The 16,240-nt window shown below is 38.6% G+C and overlaps 1 protein-coding gene across 2 annotated transcripts in view; it reads left to right on the plus strand.

Annotated features, from left to right (window-relative positions):
- Window positions 1-10,416: 10,416 nt before the first annotated feature.
- Mak (male germ cell associated kinase) overlaps window positions 10,417-16,240 on the plus strand; it is a 63,529-nt gene continuing 57,705 nt past the window's right edge. For both annotated transcript variants that reach the window (XM_074082906.1, XM_074082908.1), the window contains exon 1: window positions 10,417-10,518. The gene's annotated coding sequence lies outside the window, so the exon portion shown is untranslated. The remainder of the gene's footprint in view (window positions 10,519-16,240) is intronic.

Genomic DNA, 16,240 nt, shown 5'->3' on the forward strand with positions numbered 1-16,240 from the left:
AATCTCTGCTATGATTTAGCCACCAAAAAAGTTGATTATTTGAAGATGAAGCAACTTATGAAAAACAAAGCAGAAAGGTATAAAAGCGAGTACCAAAAACCTGATTACATGAAACAATTGCAAATCTTGAAGCTATGATGAGGACTGGAATATGTCGTCTACCATTTTGATGTTACGTATCTATACGTCAAGCCATGAGATACAAGTAGAAATACAACTTGTTCTGAAACATTTGAGGTAAATGTCCTGAAAAGTAAATTCATGAATTTCTGGTTCTGAAAATAGTGGAGTGGCTCATGTTGGGCTAACTCTTCTTCAGTTATAGTTATAAACGCTGAACAAACAAAATCGAACTATTTGAACATCCTGGAAGAATCATGAAAGGGAAGTGGAAATCGTAGGGAATTTGACTGTTGAGAGACGGGAACCCACAGGCTCTGTTTCTTGTTTCCACAGTTCTTCCCCAGGCACTTCCCTGCCAATGAGGCATCAGGCAGCTGTAGCCCACAGAATGGGAGAAAATCTTTCCCATCAATACATATGACCAGAGTCTAATAACCAGAACAAACAGAGAGCTCAAGAAACTAAACCTCCCCCAAAAACCAATGACCCAATGAAGCTATGGGCAACTGAACTGAATAGAACTTTCTCAAAAAAAACAAAAGAAACAAAAAAACTACAAATCGCAAAAAAACAAAAACAACACATGAACAAATGCTTAGCAAATCTGGCAATGTAGGAAATGCAAATCAAAACCACATTAAGATTCTACCCCCTATTTACCTTCTGTGCGGAAAAAAACAAAAGCTACCTGGATTTCCTGAGTTTATTTTTTAAGCACAATGTCCCCTGGATGTCACACTGTGGTCCGAATCAAGAATTGTCCATTTTAAGAAATCAAAGCAGCTAGAAATGAAAATTAAAATGTCACTAGCCACGTGTTTTTATTATGTCCCTCTAGGGGGTTTTAAATTTTATTTCAGAGCTCTTCATTTTGGGCAGGAATCTGATGATATATCGTGTTTCAGTAAAATCTTCTAAGTCAGTGAATAAAACATAAGCAAAGTCACTGGACCTAAAGACATATTGATAACGATCACTCCCCCAGAGTCATTTTGACAGCAGCAAACATACTTGAGTGGATATAATTTATTACTTCCTTCTAGCAGGACAACCTCAAGACTTATCTGTGAGAGCACTGCAGTGAGCTGATAGCAGAGGCACCTGCTTATTGACAGACAGCCTGGGGCTCAGGTTCCCAATCCTGGCCCATGGCCCTTGGAGACTCCCCACAGTAATGGTTTGTGACTGAAGTTCCAGCCAATGTTTTGGATTTGCTGTCTTTTGATCTTCTAGCTATCCACCCTTTCTGGCTTTTGCCTGTGACCTCAGGGACCACCCTGAGGTTATGTGCCCAGGGTCCCAGTTCTGCGAAGCCACTTAGGCAAGGCACTGTTGAGCACCATTGAAGGGTGTTGACAAAGCAACAAGACATGAACACTGGTAAAAAAGCAACACATCACCAAGTATTCTTGCTTTAGTGAAAAAAATCTACTTAAAGGGATATGAAGTCATTCCTTTTGTTTACAGTGGGCCATTTGGAAAAGCTTTGCATATTTTTTTTTGAAACTTTGTATCCATTGAACAGTTCCCCATCCCCCCCAATCCCTGGCAGCCACTGTGCTGTCTGTGTCTATGAGGTATTTTAGATACCTCCTGTAAGTGGAATCACACAGTATTTGGCCTTTTGTAGGTGACTTATTTCATTTAACCTAATGTCCTCCAGGTTTAACCAGATTGTGGCATTGGCTGGATTTCCTTCTTTTTTCTCCTCCCTCCCTCCCTCCTTCCTTCCTTCCTTTCTTTCTTTCTTTCATTTTTGACAGGATTTCACTATGTAGCCCAGGCTGATCTTGAATCCACAATCCTCCTGTCTCAGCCTCTTGAGTGCTGGGATTGCAGGCATATGCCACCATGCCCAGGGATTTCCTTCTTTGTTAAGGCTAATAAATATTTCACTTTCTCTGTATATATTATATTTTCTTTATGGAAATTTAGGTTTTTTTCAATAACTTGGCAGTTGTGACTAGAGCGTCAATGAACATCACAGTGCAGATATTGCTCTAAGATCTTGACTTCAAGTCCTTTAAATATATACCGAGAATTAGGATGGCTAGATCACATGATAGTTCTATTTTTTTATTTTTTCAGAAGACTCCACACATGACAACTAAATATAATGTGGTATTTTGTATAAGATCCTATACTAGAAAAAAGAACAAAAGGTAAATACTAAGAAAATATGAAGGGCTGCTCACATCTATAATCCTAGTTACTTGGAAGACTTAGATCAGGAGGATGGAGGTTTGAGGCCAGCTTAGGCAAATAGTGTGTGAGACCCCCATCTCCACAATAACCAGAGCAAAATGGGCTGGAGGCATGACTCAAGTGGTAGAGTGCCTGCTTTGCTAGTGTAAAGCCGTGAGTTCAAACTCCAGTTTGAATATATATATATATGTGTGTGTGTGTGTGTGTGTGTGTGTGTATGTCCATATATATATGTACATATGCATATCAAAACCACATTAAGATTCCACCTCCTATTTACCTTCTGTGCTGAAAAAAAAAATGGTACCTGGATTTCCTGAGTTTATTTTTTAAGCACAATGTCCCCTGGATGTCACACTGTGGTCCGAATCAAGAATTGTGCATTTTAAGAAATCAAAGCAGTTAGAAATGAAAATTAAAATGTCACTAGCCACTTGTCTTTATTATGTCCCTCTAGGAGGTTTTATATATGTATATGTATATATGAAGAAAGTATGGGCTTTAATTAATGGTGATGTATCAATATTGGTTAATTAGTTGTGACAAATGTACCATAGTAAAAGAAAAGAGCAAGTCTTTCTACTATCTTAGTAATTTTTCTATAAATCTAAAACTATTATAAAATTTAAAATTTATTTAAATTTTATAATAAACAAGATTTTGAATGTTCCAAACACAAATAAATTATAAATGTTTAAAGTGATGTCAATTACCCTTATCTGTTCATTGCACATTATACAGATGTATCGAAATGTCACACTGTATCTATAAACATGGAAAGTTATTACATGTCAACTGAATCTTCTACTCAGTGGTAGCATGTTTGCCTACATGCATGAATCTCTGGATTCAATCTCCAGCACTACAAAAAAAATGATTTTTTAATAAATAAAAAGAAGTTTTTAATGGTAACAGTAGTGGGACACAAATTTATTTTTCTTTTTAATATTCTATTGTTAAGTATTACTTATTAAGTGAAATAAAATGGACCAATAGAGAAAAAAATCACTTGATATGCTTTAAATTTTACACTAATATCTACTTACCTGTTTGTTGTCTAAATTGCTCACAAAAGCAAGCCATCCAGGTAAAAGTGCCTGCCTAGCAAGTGTAAGGAGTTGAGTTTCAAACCCCATTACCACAAAAATAAGTAAGTAAATTGCTCACAAAAATTATGTATCAACAAATGAAACTCATTCCTAATTGGGGAGATTATAAATTGTTAAAACACTGATTTTCTTTTTTTTAAGAATTTTATTTCTTTTCATTATGCATATTAATTGTACAAAGGGATTCGTTTTGATTTTCTTAACATTGTTATATTCTTTTCTAGTAAGATATCACAAATCATTTTCAGAATTAAACATGATGCATAATGTATACTCAGTACAATAGCATAATGAAAAAGAAATTTTAAAAAAAAGAATTAAATATGGTAGAACACTGCTACCTGGTGATGATGCAGGGTATAACAGATAAATAATGTTCAGATGGACTTTATTTTTCTTAAAACTCATATCTCCTAACTAATAATTTTGAGAAATATGTTTATCTTGAACCAAAATCAAAAGAAATAGCAATGATGCTGGCTACTTTACAAAATGCAAAGAGGACAAGCATTCTCACTCAGGTAAGATATTGTGTAAATATGTGGAGGACCATTTTTAAAATTATGACCACATGCTAGAGTTGGGATCTTGAATGTCCCCCAAAGCCCCCTGTTAAAGGTTTGGTTCTAATAAAATCCAGAGGACATTAGGGAATACTTTGTTTTTTATTGTTTATTCATTTATTCATATGTGTATACATTGTTTGGGCCATCTCTCCTCCCTGTGCATTAGGGAATACTTTGAAAACCTATATTTAATAGGCTAGAAAATCTATAAGAAATACATAAATTTCTAGATGCATACGACCTAACAAAACTGCGCCATTGAAGATATAAATCACATAAACAGTTCTATAATAAGCAATGGAATTGAAGCAGTAAGAATCTCCCAACAAAGAAAAGCACAGGAACTGGTAGATTCAAACCTTGTAGAAGAACTAATACCAACACTCAAACTAGTCCACAAAATACAAAGGGAAGGAAAACTACCAAACTCATTCTAAGAAGCCAGTTTTACCTTGATTCCAAAACTAGATAAGGACATGACAAAAAAGAAAACTGTAGAACAACTTTCCTGATAAACATAGATGCAAAAATTCTCAATAAAGTACTCACAAACCAAATTCAACAACACATTAAAAAGATCATACACCATGACCCAGTTGGTTTCATTCCAGGGATACAAGGATGGTTCAACATCAAATAAATTAATGAATATAGCACATAAACATAATCAAGGACAAAACTTTCACAATCATCTCAATAGATGCAGAAAAGGCCTTTGACAAAATTCAATATCCTTTTGTGACAAAATCCTTGAAATAACTGGGAATAGAAGTAACATACCTCAGTATAATAAAGACTATATACAATAAACCTGTAGCCAACATCATCCTAAATGGGGAAAAACTAAAATCATTTCCTCTTAAAGTCAGGAACAACACAAGGATGCCTGCTCTCTACACTCTTATTCAATATAGTACTAGAATCATAAGCCAGAGCAATAAATCCAGAGAAATAAATAAATGGTATACAAATAGGAACCGAAGAAGTTAAATTATCCCTATTTGCTGAGTATATGTTCCTGTACTCAAAAGACCCTAAAGACTTCACCAAAAAACTCTTAGATCTGTTAAACACTTTCAGCAAAGTAGCTGGGTACAAAAATCAATGTAAAAAATGCAGTAGCTTTTCTATATGCCAATAATGAACAAGCTGAGAAAGAAATCAGACATTCACAATAGCCTCAAAAAACTGAAGTGCCTAGAATAATCTAACTAAGGAAGCACAAACTTCTACAATGAAAGCTATACAATACTGAAGGAACTGAAGACACTGGAAGTTGGAAAGACTTCTAGTGTTCATGGATCTGCAGATTAATGTGAAAATGGCTATCCTACCAAAAGCAATGTAGAGATTCGATGAAATTCACATCAAAATTCTGATGTCATTCTTCAAAGAAATAGAAAAATCAATTGCAAAATTCACTTGGCAACACAGAAGTTCCAGATAGCCAAAGTAATCCTGAGCAAAAAGGCAATGTTGGAACCTTGAAACTCCTAGAGGAAAACCCCTGAAGATGTAGAAATGGGTAACCTTTTTCTGAATAGAATTCCTATTGCTCACAAAATAATAGAAAAATGGGAGTGCATCAAATTAAAAAGCTTATGCACAGCCAGGGAAACAATTCCAGAAACAAAAGGAAACCTACAAAATGGAAGAAAATCTTTGCCAGTTATTCATTGGATGAAGGGATAATATCCAGAATATATAAAGAGCTCCAAAAATTAAACACCAAAAGAACAAACAATCCAATTAATAAATGGAGAAATGAATTGAATAGACAGTTTTCAAAAGAAGAATACAAGTGGCTAATAAATTCATGAAGAAATGTTCAGGGGTAAGGGAGGGAGCAGAGGAGGGGTAAGGGAGGGGGTGGGAGGAAGGGGGAAGAAATGACCCAAGCATTGTATGCACATATGAGTAAAATAAAAATTAAAAAAATAAAATAAAATAAAATTGTCACATTATAAAAAAAAAAGAAAGAAATGTTCAACATCTCTAGCCATGAAGAAAATGTAGATCAAAAGAATACTGAGATTCCCTCTCACTCCAGTCAGAACAGCTATCATCAAGAAAACAACAAATGCTGGCAAGGGTGCAAGAAAAAGGGATCCTTATACACAGGATGGGAATGTAAATTAGTGCAACCACTATGGAAATCAGTATGGAGAATGTAAGTCAACATGCAATACAGATCCCCACACATCTGTGTTTATTGCAACACTACTCACAATAGTATGGAATCAGCCTAGGTGCCCATCAACCCATGAATAGATAAAGAAAATGTAGTATATGTACAGAATGGAGTATTGTTCAGATATAAAGAAGAATGAAATTGTGTCATTTGCAGGAAAATGGACAGAAGTCTAGAGGTCATCATGTTAAGCTAAATAAGCCAGAAAAAGACACGTGTTCATCTACCACATGATGAGGAGAGGATGTTAAAATTGAGTACAAACATACATAATCTTAGTTATATAGACCCAAACCAAAAATAAATGGAAATAACTTTTGAAAACAGTGCTTTGACAGGACACATTCAGTGGGATATAGTCTAACGACAAATGAAACTGCAAAGAAATCCTGAACTTTACCTAGTAGATTTATTGTGAAGACTTTGTGTCTATCTTTAGTGAGTTGCTGTACAATTCCAATACCATTTGATGATGTGGTAGAATTAATATTGTAATATTGATTCAATAGCTATGCTTTTGAAAACCAGGGTTGTCATTTGGGAGAAGGGAGATGAAGAGTGAAAGAATTGTCAACTTTGACTTGGAGGTAGCAAGATGAACATCTGATTAACTAAAAATATTTCCTCAGTGGAGACATGGCTCAAGTGGTAGAGAGTTTGCTTCACAAAGCACAAAGCCTTGAGTTCAAACTCCAGTACTGCCAAAAAGAGAAAAAAACTCCCTAGCTGTGTCCACTGGCAGCCTCTAGAACTAGTAACACCACAGTAGCAATGAACACATTAAAACCCAGGTACTATTTTTACGCCATTATTTATTTAAAGGAAACAAGACCTATTAGAGAAATGGCTGATTCCGGATCTGGGACACAGAAAATCCAAGGTAGTCCTGAAATTTATCATTCACACCCAACACCTGAAGACACTAAACACCACAAGGACTTTAATCCATTCTAATTAACCCTCCAACTTACATGATAATGTCATCTAACAGTTTTGTGTGTGTGTGTGTGTGTGTGTGTGGTACTGAGGTTTGAACTCAGGGCCTTATATTTGCTAGGCAACTGTTCTATCACTTGAGCCACTCTGCCGGCTGTCAGCTAATATTTTAGTTCATATTTTTAACACCACCATTTGCCTATTATTATATCACTTTTCTGGAGTGAGCTTTCTCTTGCTCCTGTCACTACTGAACCTAACTGGCCTAACTGGGAGCCATGGGAGATGCAGAAAGGACAAATGATAGACAAACATGCATAAAGCTGGGGCCAGGTGTGCTGGGCACTGAGATGGAGATGCACAACAGCCTCATTGCTTCTTTTCTCTAATAACTCCTCTTTTGCTTTGCTTCTTTTCTCTATTATTCTCTTTTCTAGTCTTTACGACCTTACTCCTTTACAATTCTTTAAAACCTTGCTTCTAAAGTCTTCTTTTCTATTCTTTAAAGTCCCGTTCCTTAGACTCACTCTGTCTCATGTTTTCTCTTAGCTTTTCTTTAGCATATCTCAAAGTCTTTGTCTAAAAACTGCATTAGCATAACTCTTAAAGTCTCGTTCCTTAGACTTGCATTGTCCCATGTTCTCTTTAGCTTTTCTTTAGCTTAGCTTTTCTTTAGCTTAGCTTTTCTAAGTCCTTATGTATAAAGTTCTCGGTGCAGACTTGTACTGTCCCATGTTCTCTCTTTGGTGTTCTTAAAGTCTCGGCCCTCAGACTTGCAGACAAACAACAGCAGCCACATCATTCAGAGGCAGTCCCTTCTAAGATGCCAACCAATTCTATCAACCCTTCTTTAGCAATTCCCCTTTAGCAATTATCCTTCAGCAATTCTTTTCCCTTCAGCAATCCTCCCTTCACCAATTCATTTTCCCCCTTCGGCAATCTCCCTCCAGCAATTTCCCTTTAGCCAAAAAACCTCTTTAGCAATCCTCCCTCCAGCAATTTCCCTTCAGCCAAAAACCCCCTTCATCCTCCTTCAGCAAGTCTTTTATATCCAGTGGTAAACAAGAAGGTGGAGCAACAGTTCTTTGGGAGGAATGTGACATTGTAACAAGAGAAACCTGCACTCCTACTCCACTCTGAATGTAAACAACTTAGGAATAGCAGCTGAGCTGCATCTTGCCTTCTCATTCTCTTCTGCAGCTGGGGCTGTGCCAAATCTCAGCCTACAGATTATTTGACATAAACATCTTAGAAAAAGCAGCTGCTCTGCATCTACTCTTGCCCTCTTCTGCAACTGGGGCTGTGATGACTCAACCTGCAGAATAATGAGTACAACTGTGCTTATGTCCTCATAGGCTTCTCATACTTCTCTCCCCACACCTTTCCTCCTAGGATTATATTTTCCTTCATCTTGAAGTATAGCCCTTTGCAGTTCCTTTACAGTAGGCCTATTGGTGGTACTAATACCACAATTTTTTTTTTAAATCTGAAAATGTTTCTATTTTCCCTGGCTCTTAAAAAATCATTTTCTTAAGTGCAATTTGAGTAGTTTTAGAAATTTAAGGGAAATTTTTCGCTGCTTTCACTTGAAATTTTTATTTCATCTTTTGGCTGCCATTTTTACTATTGGGAAAGAAGTTGGCTGTCAGTCTAATTGCTATTCCTTTGTAGGTCATCTTTCTTTTTTTCTATTTAAATCTGTTTTATTTTAGTATCCTACAGTTTTAGTGCCTTCTACTTCAGCCTCCTGAGTAGCTGGGACCATAGGCAAATGCTACCATGTGTAGCTTGTGGTGTTCATTCTTAATAGTTTCTTTTTTTAATACTCCTGGTCAACTTCTGTTCATTTTTATTACTCTATATTTTATTTCTGTATGCATTTCATTCACAGCTATTTTATCTTCTGGTTGATATTTCTTATCTCTGAAATCCTTGAAGATCTAACTGAATTGTGCTTTTTCTGCTGATTATCACTCAAGGGGTTCATTCCTCATCTGGTCATGGGCTTATATTTTGTGGAAAACTTAGGCCTAAATTGAGAGTGCATTCTTCAGAGTTGAGCTGTTTGTTTCTGGGACCACTTAGACTGTCGGTAGGTCCCCTGGTTAATTTTCTAGTCTCTGGTTCAATTCAGCCCCGGCCTTTGATGAAGCCTTAGTTTGCTGGTTGCTGTGCTGTTGGATTTGCCTTTGGGCAGCTTTGCCATTTACATGTGTTTACTGCTCCTGCTTAGGTATCAGGCACCTTTTAGAAGGGGCTGGGAGTGCTTGGAGCATTGTTGTTTCATATTATGACAATGCGATAAAAAATTATGTGTCTGATGATCTGGTTGATTTTGAAGCAGGAGGGCTTTTCAGGTCATCTAATCTGCCATCCATCCTGTTTTGTTTTCATTTCTTTATCTCTTTTGTTTCTGAAAATCTATTTTTCCTCAGTCTGAAATACCCTGTTTCTCAGGGATATCTACTTCTCTGACTTATCTTTTTCAATCTTTCCCTTCCTCCCCTCCACTTTTCTGCTCCTACTTTTTCACAGACGTGGTTTTTTAGGATCCCAGCCTTCTTTTCTTCTTGCAGTTCATCTCACTCATATCCATGACTTCATCCTCGACAACCCAAACCCAAATTACCTCTGGCAAACCGTAAGTGCCAAGTGCCATGCCCTCAGCCTGGTGCCTAACAGATAATTACCACACCAACATGCCACTGCCTCGTCTCTCCTGTTTCAGATGCATAGGTCCTTCTTGCCAACCCATTTGAACTTTGTAACACAAGTGTGCCTTCCTCACATGACGCTAGACGAATTACTCATTTGTTCACACATTCATTCATCTTGGAATTACCATTGTGCGACCCTGTGCACACGTTCTCTGAATGAATAAATGAAAACAAACTTAGAAGTGCAGCCTAGGAGATAAGATGTACCTCAGGAACTGACCAATACAAGAGCAGTTTTTCCCAGGCATCTTCAAGTAAGGAAAGCACAACTAGGAGGCACACATATGGCCTTTTCTTACCCTGTCCGGTCTAGGAACTAGATTGAACGAATCAAAACTTTGTACAATGAATCAGAGCAAAACCAAAACAAAGCAAGGGGCAAACCAACTTCTCAAAAATAAATGACTGAAAAGGTAATCAAGACTCTCCCAAGCCTCAAATCTAAACCCCAAAAATCTGTAGCTCAGCAACAGCCCCAGGAGTCCCGCCCCTCGCTTACGCTTACGCGACTGGGGCGGAGCTTGCGCGGCTGGGGGCGGGGTTTAGCGTCACTTGATCACGCCCCCATGGGCGGGGCGTGATAGGCGTGCTGCGCGCCGTCGGCGCGCCGCGGCCGTTTCCTAGGAGATGAAACACACAAGACGCCGGAGCTTCACAAGGGGGCGAACAAGGTAAGCCGCCGGCGCCGGCAGGTAATCCCGAGCGGGCTGCGGGGCCGCCACCCAGTGTCCGACCCCGCCCGAGCTGTCCTCCGAGGCCGGCCCGGCATGTCCCCTCGGTGCCCAGTCCTACCAGGGCCACTCCGCCGAGAGACGGGACCCGGACGCCGGTAGGGGCAGGGCGCGCGGGACGAGGGTCTTGGAGGTGGGAGTGGGTGGGAGCCGTCGGCCTCGGCGGACGGAAGGCGGTCGGTGCTCGCCGACGCCCCTCGACCACGGCGGGCGTCGTCCATCCGCGTGAGAGACCACGACCCCGAACCTGTCCCTGGGGCTCCGCACTCTGCCCCTCCTTCGTCTCTGCAGCCTTGGGGTGGCGGGGAAAGTACTTTTAGAGTTAAGGGGTGGGATGGGGCAGGAGAGAGGGAGGAAGCGGAATGGAGTTCAGAACCAGGTACCAAATGCGAAAAGAGAGAGAAGATATGGGTCCAACTTCGGCCCATGTGCATGTATCCAAGTGACCTGTAGGTGAAAGCGGAGGGGGGCGGAGGGGCCCCGAGAAGACCCCGGCTCCTGGAGCCTCTTAAGTAAAGCCCTGGTTTGTCCTGAAGGATAGGAGTGTGTGTGACACGCTGTCCCTTTGCTGCAGTTAAGGCATTTTAATTTAGGGACAAGTGGACCTGGGTGTTCGAAGCAGTAAAACCAGTCCTCAAGGAAAGAGATTTGTGTCCTTGTGTTTAGATAATCTTTTAAAATAAACAGGCATCGTTCATTTGTTCATAACAAGGAAATTTTTACAGAGGGAACCGAAAGTTATCAGACTTATTTTAATCGGAAAAAAAAGACATTGAGTCAAAACTGTATGGGAACAGAAGTTACTTCCAGCCTTTGGGCAGTGATGGGGGAGGGAGAAATTTTCCTCGAAGGAGGCCTTGAACAGGAGGTTTGATCTCTTCATTGCTGTGCGTTTCTTGATTTGAGTTTTTAAATAGTTGGTGAATGTTAGCACAGAGCATTGTGCTTTTATTTTTTAAGACACTGTCTTTGTTTTCCCATTATAGTAAGCCCTTTGCATTTCTGCAAACATGTCACTTGTTAGTTTAGTTTGAAATATTTTCTTTTTTTTTTTTGGTCTGTTTTGCTTTTTTAACAAGTAGTAATTAATGCCAGACTTGGAGTAACATGAGTGTGTTCTACTAAGACACATCCAATCCTTATTGCTCTGTGATTGGCAGACACAAATTTTACCCTCCATTTGCCCTCCATGCTAATCATCTTTAATCCTATCTAAATCCTTTGTTAGCTGGCTGAAGCTGTGGAGAATAAAGCCAAGTTTACAGTAATTGTGCACTCAGAGAAAAAAAAGAAATTTGGAACTGAGAGGTAACTTATGAGTATGAAGTTCTATCAGACTAAATGCCTTTTTCTTTAAATTGGCATATATTTGTTTAACCCTTAGGAAAGTCAATAAATATTGTAGCTTGATTGTAAAAAATTCTGAGTTCCTGACAGTTCTGTTAAAGTAATTGAGGACTGTAGTTACACTGCATTTACTTGAGTTTTGCTGCATACATATCTCCTATATAGTCATGTACATAATAAACTGTGTTAATACATACCTATTTTGAAGAATGGTCAGCAAAGAATAGATGTAACTTGTAGAGAAGTATCATTGTGTGTGAATTGGAGAGCCATAGGCAGTCCATGTTATTCTAAGTTTCTTACACTGCTTTTTGATTAAAAGTCAGCTTAGAACCTTACTGTGCTACACTGTAGTTGTTTATGTGCAATCAGGTACATGGGACTATTAACTTTTATTTTTTGATTAGCATACATTGGTAATATGAAGGGGTTTATTGTGATTAGATCTGTACAGTGTACTTTGAACAAGGTCACCCCCTCCATTGTATTTTCAAAAACTGTATGTCTATGTCACTATACTTTAGGCCATTGTTCCTATATTTTCAGGGGCTAGACAGGACAGCTGAAATAATCCGCTTCTCACTCACAAGGGCTATGTTTCTTGTAATTAACATAGATCAAGAGTCCTTTCTAAAGTTTTGTGTGAGAGCATCATATGTGAATTTGTTTTACTTTAAGGCTGGGTAGGGCTTTAACTGGACAGCTCTCACTGGGTCACAGATCTGACCTTTTAAAATCTATGTCATGTCTATAGTCTTCACCACCCTGCCCCTCAAACAGAAAGAAGCTGGGGAATGGCTGTGTTCCTTGTTGATTCTTCCCTAAATGTAAGTAAACCCTCTCCTACAGCCATCCTCCACTGAAATAAAATTTGTCTTTCCAGTGCTTATTTGGAAGGCTGTTGTTTGGCTTAAATGAAGTTTCCAGAATAGCCTCTTCAGAAATAGTTGGGCTTCCAAGCCAGTGCAACAAATCATAGGTGACTGAGTGATCTGTTGTATCAGTAGTTCTATAGGGCTAGAACCCTCCACTTCAAGGTAGTAGTGATGGTGGCGACTGACAGTCTCTGTAGTAGAAGAGAGATGCAACTGATTCTGCTTTGTCGGGTTGTTGGGTTAATTTTGCTGATTGTTTCTGGCCCCCTCCTATCTCTGTGTTCAGTTTCCACCTCTGGAATGACATCCCCGCTCCCAACCATGTTTCCTCTTCCATTCCTTTCTCCTGCAGTATGTTCTTTTTCAGAATTGTCTCTGTGACTTTCTGTCTTTCACATCCTCAGTGTTTGTCCTCCATTAGGCATTAGCATGAAATAATTTGCTTAAAAGAAAAGGTAATGCTACTACATTATGCATTTCTGAATTAAATTATTTTTATGCGGAGATCTCCAGTAGACTCCTTCCTTACCTGCCAAGTTCTAATGTCTCATACTTTCTTTCCCTTGCCTGTTTCTGGAGGTTTTTTTTCACAGCATCTTTCCAAGAGTCTGGATGACCCAGATGTAGCCCTAGGTACTGGCTGTGCATAGTACCATTTGCTCTTGCTGGCTGGCCAGCAGTATGTGGGTGTTTCAGAGAGGGGAGTTTGGTTAGGAATCTAAGGTTGAGTTGTAGGTCTGAGGCTGAGTGGCTTCAGAGCAAAGGGAGTGGTTCCTTTAGCTGCTTCAATGATTATAAAAGCTGGCACAGTTTCATAGGACTGAGTTGTTTGTAAGTTGGAGATTGCATTAAAGCACCAAACAGCTTCAAGCCTAATGCAAGTATTAAACTAACTCCATATTGATCCTCTGATCCGTCAGAGACAGTTAGGCTAATCCTTCTGTGGTTTTATTTTACATTCTTACTGACATGACAAACATGATAGCCTTTTGCACCGATATATTCCCTACATCATTACTAAACCAGAAAGCGTCAGTAAACCTAGAGAATGTACATTGTCTCCAGAGGGACAGGCGGACGTCACCTTAACTAAGAGAGCTGCAAAAGGATGAGTAGCAATCTCTTGCTGATTGTAATCGCAAAATTCTGATTAATTAACTCTAAAGGGTAGTTCTATTGTTAAATCGTATCACACAGTTCAAAGCAGACATTACAAAAGACCCTTCAAAATGATGTTTACTTATACAAATAAAGAGGAATTAAGAAAAACAAACGTGTTTTGTTTAGGAACCATATAACAAAGGTGCTGCCTTTCCTTATATTTAAGTCAGTGTCTATGTAGAACATAAAGACCTCTTACAAAAACTGGTTGTTTTTTTTTTTCAGTCAAAATAGAAAACCATTTGCTGGTATTTGTTAAGACCTTTACTTTAGGATTAAGCTAAGGAAGATGAAAAAAAATCCTAAATAGAAATGGAATCTACTGGTGTGATCTGGCCATGGAGTTAGCATATCCTAAATCATCTTCCATATGCCGTTGAAGGGATTATTATCTATGTGGTAAGAGAGTGTCAGTTTGATACACACTCCTGTTGTTTAAGGCCCCACAGGATTCTTCCAAAGTTCCTGTGAAATTTGTTCCTGAAAAGAGGAAGCAGTGGTTTCAATGTAGTTCTCTGCCCATTCCTGTATCTTTCTAAAAAGCCTGCTTCTAGAAGCTTAGGCACTTTGACAGTACATCCTTGTTGAACCTAAATTCTTGCATATAATAGAAAAATAATTTCTATATTTTATTTCATGGAGATGAAAGTGCTACAGTGAGAAAAAAGATAATATTGGAATGAAATGCTGAATTTATAAAAGGTGTGTTAAACAGTTTCTTTTTCTTTCCTTTTTTTTTTTTTTGGCATTACTGGAGTTTGAACTCAAGATTTCATACTTGCTAGGCAGGCGCACCATTGCTGAAGTCATGCCTCTAGGCCAACACTGTGGAGTACATTTTGTTAGTAACCAATCCGCAAGTAATCATGAAATCTTATAATAGAATAAGAGATTTCTAAGAGCAAAGTAAGAATGGAATAGATATGTATTGAAAATCTGTTCCTGGAAATACCGAACTGAAATAGAACAATGGGAGAAAACTATTGACCATTGTGCTGTGGTAGACACTAAGTATGTGCCTGCCTGTGTCCTTCTAATGTATTCAGATCTATAGTCCACAAAACTCTGAAAAATGAAATTTTAAAAATAAAATTTTGAACTGGGGATGTAGCTCAGTAATAGAGCACTTTACCTAGCATGAGCAAGGCCCTGGATTCAATCCCTAACACTAAAAAAAACATATAAATTCATTTGCAACAAAATAGGACCTAAATGGCATGAAGCCATTTAATTCTTCTATTCTACTTAGTATACTTTTTCTACATTGTTCTGCAGGTACATTAAGATGCTACTTGGAGGGGGTATGTAACATTTGGTATACCTACCACATTGCTTTTTCAAAATATGAAGATTTCTTTTTCTCTCTTTTTTTTTTTTTTTTTTTTTGGTGGTACAGGGGTTTGAACTCAGGGCCTTGTGGTTGCCAGTAGGGTCTCAAGTTTATGCCAGTGCTGACCTGAACTGTGATCCTCCTATTCTTCCATCTAACTGGGATGACAGGCACACACCATCATGTCCACAAACTTTTTGCCCAGGCTGGCCTGGAACCGCAATACTCCCAATCTCCACCTCTCAAGTAGCAGGGATTATAGGCATGAGCCACTGCACCCAGCTAGCAGATGAAAATTTCTGAATTCCAAACTCATCTGGCCCAAGAGTTTCACTAAATGTTCAGGGGATTTTAGTAGATTTTGTATGTCAATACCACTCTTCTTTGACTGCTTAATATATACAGGTTACACATCCATAATCCAAAAATATGAAATCCATAATACTTCAAAATCCAAAACTTTCTGAGTGCTGACATAACGTACAAGTAGGACATTCTATACCTGAGATCGTTTGATAATCAGAGTCAAAATGCAGGCACGCTAAACCACTGTATAAAATCACCTTCAAGGACTGGGGATGTAGCTCGGTGGTTGAGTGTTTGCCTAGCATGCACAAGGCTCTGGGTTCAATCCCTAGTACCACAAAAAAAAAAAGAAAGAAAAGAAAATCATCTTCAGGTTATGTATATAAGGTATATATGAAACATAAATGAATTTCATGTTTAGTCTTGGTCCAATCTTCAAGATATCTCATTATGTGTATCTAAATATCCCAAAATTCAGAAAAAAGTCTGAATCACTTCTAGTCCCAAGCATTTCAGATAAGGAAGGTTAGGTCTGTATCGTGATTCTTTCCTGCTCAATCAGATAATGGCTGATCCTGATGGGAGGATACAAATGAGAAAGCTTTAAATTTGGTGAGTGCTGCCCAAAGAACCTCTTACCAAT

Source organism: Castor canadensis, chromosome 8 (assembly GCF_047511655.1).
Source record: "Castor canadensis chromosome 8, mCasCan1.hap1v2, whole genome shotgun sequence".
NCBI classification, from domain to species: Eukaryota; Metazoa; Chordata; class Mammalia; order Rodentia; family Castoridae; genus Castor; species Castor canadensis.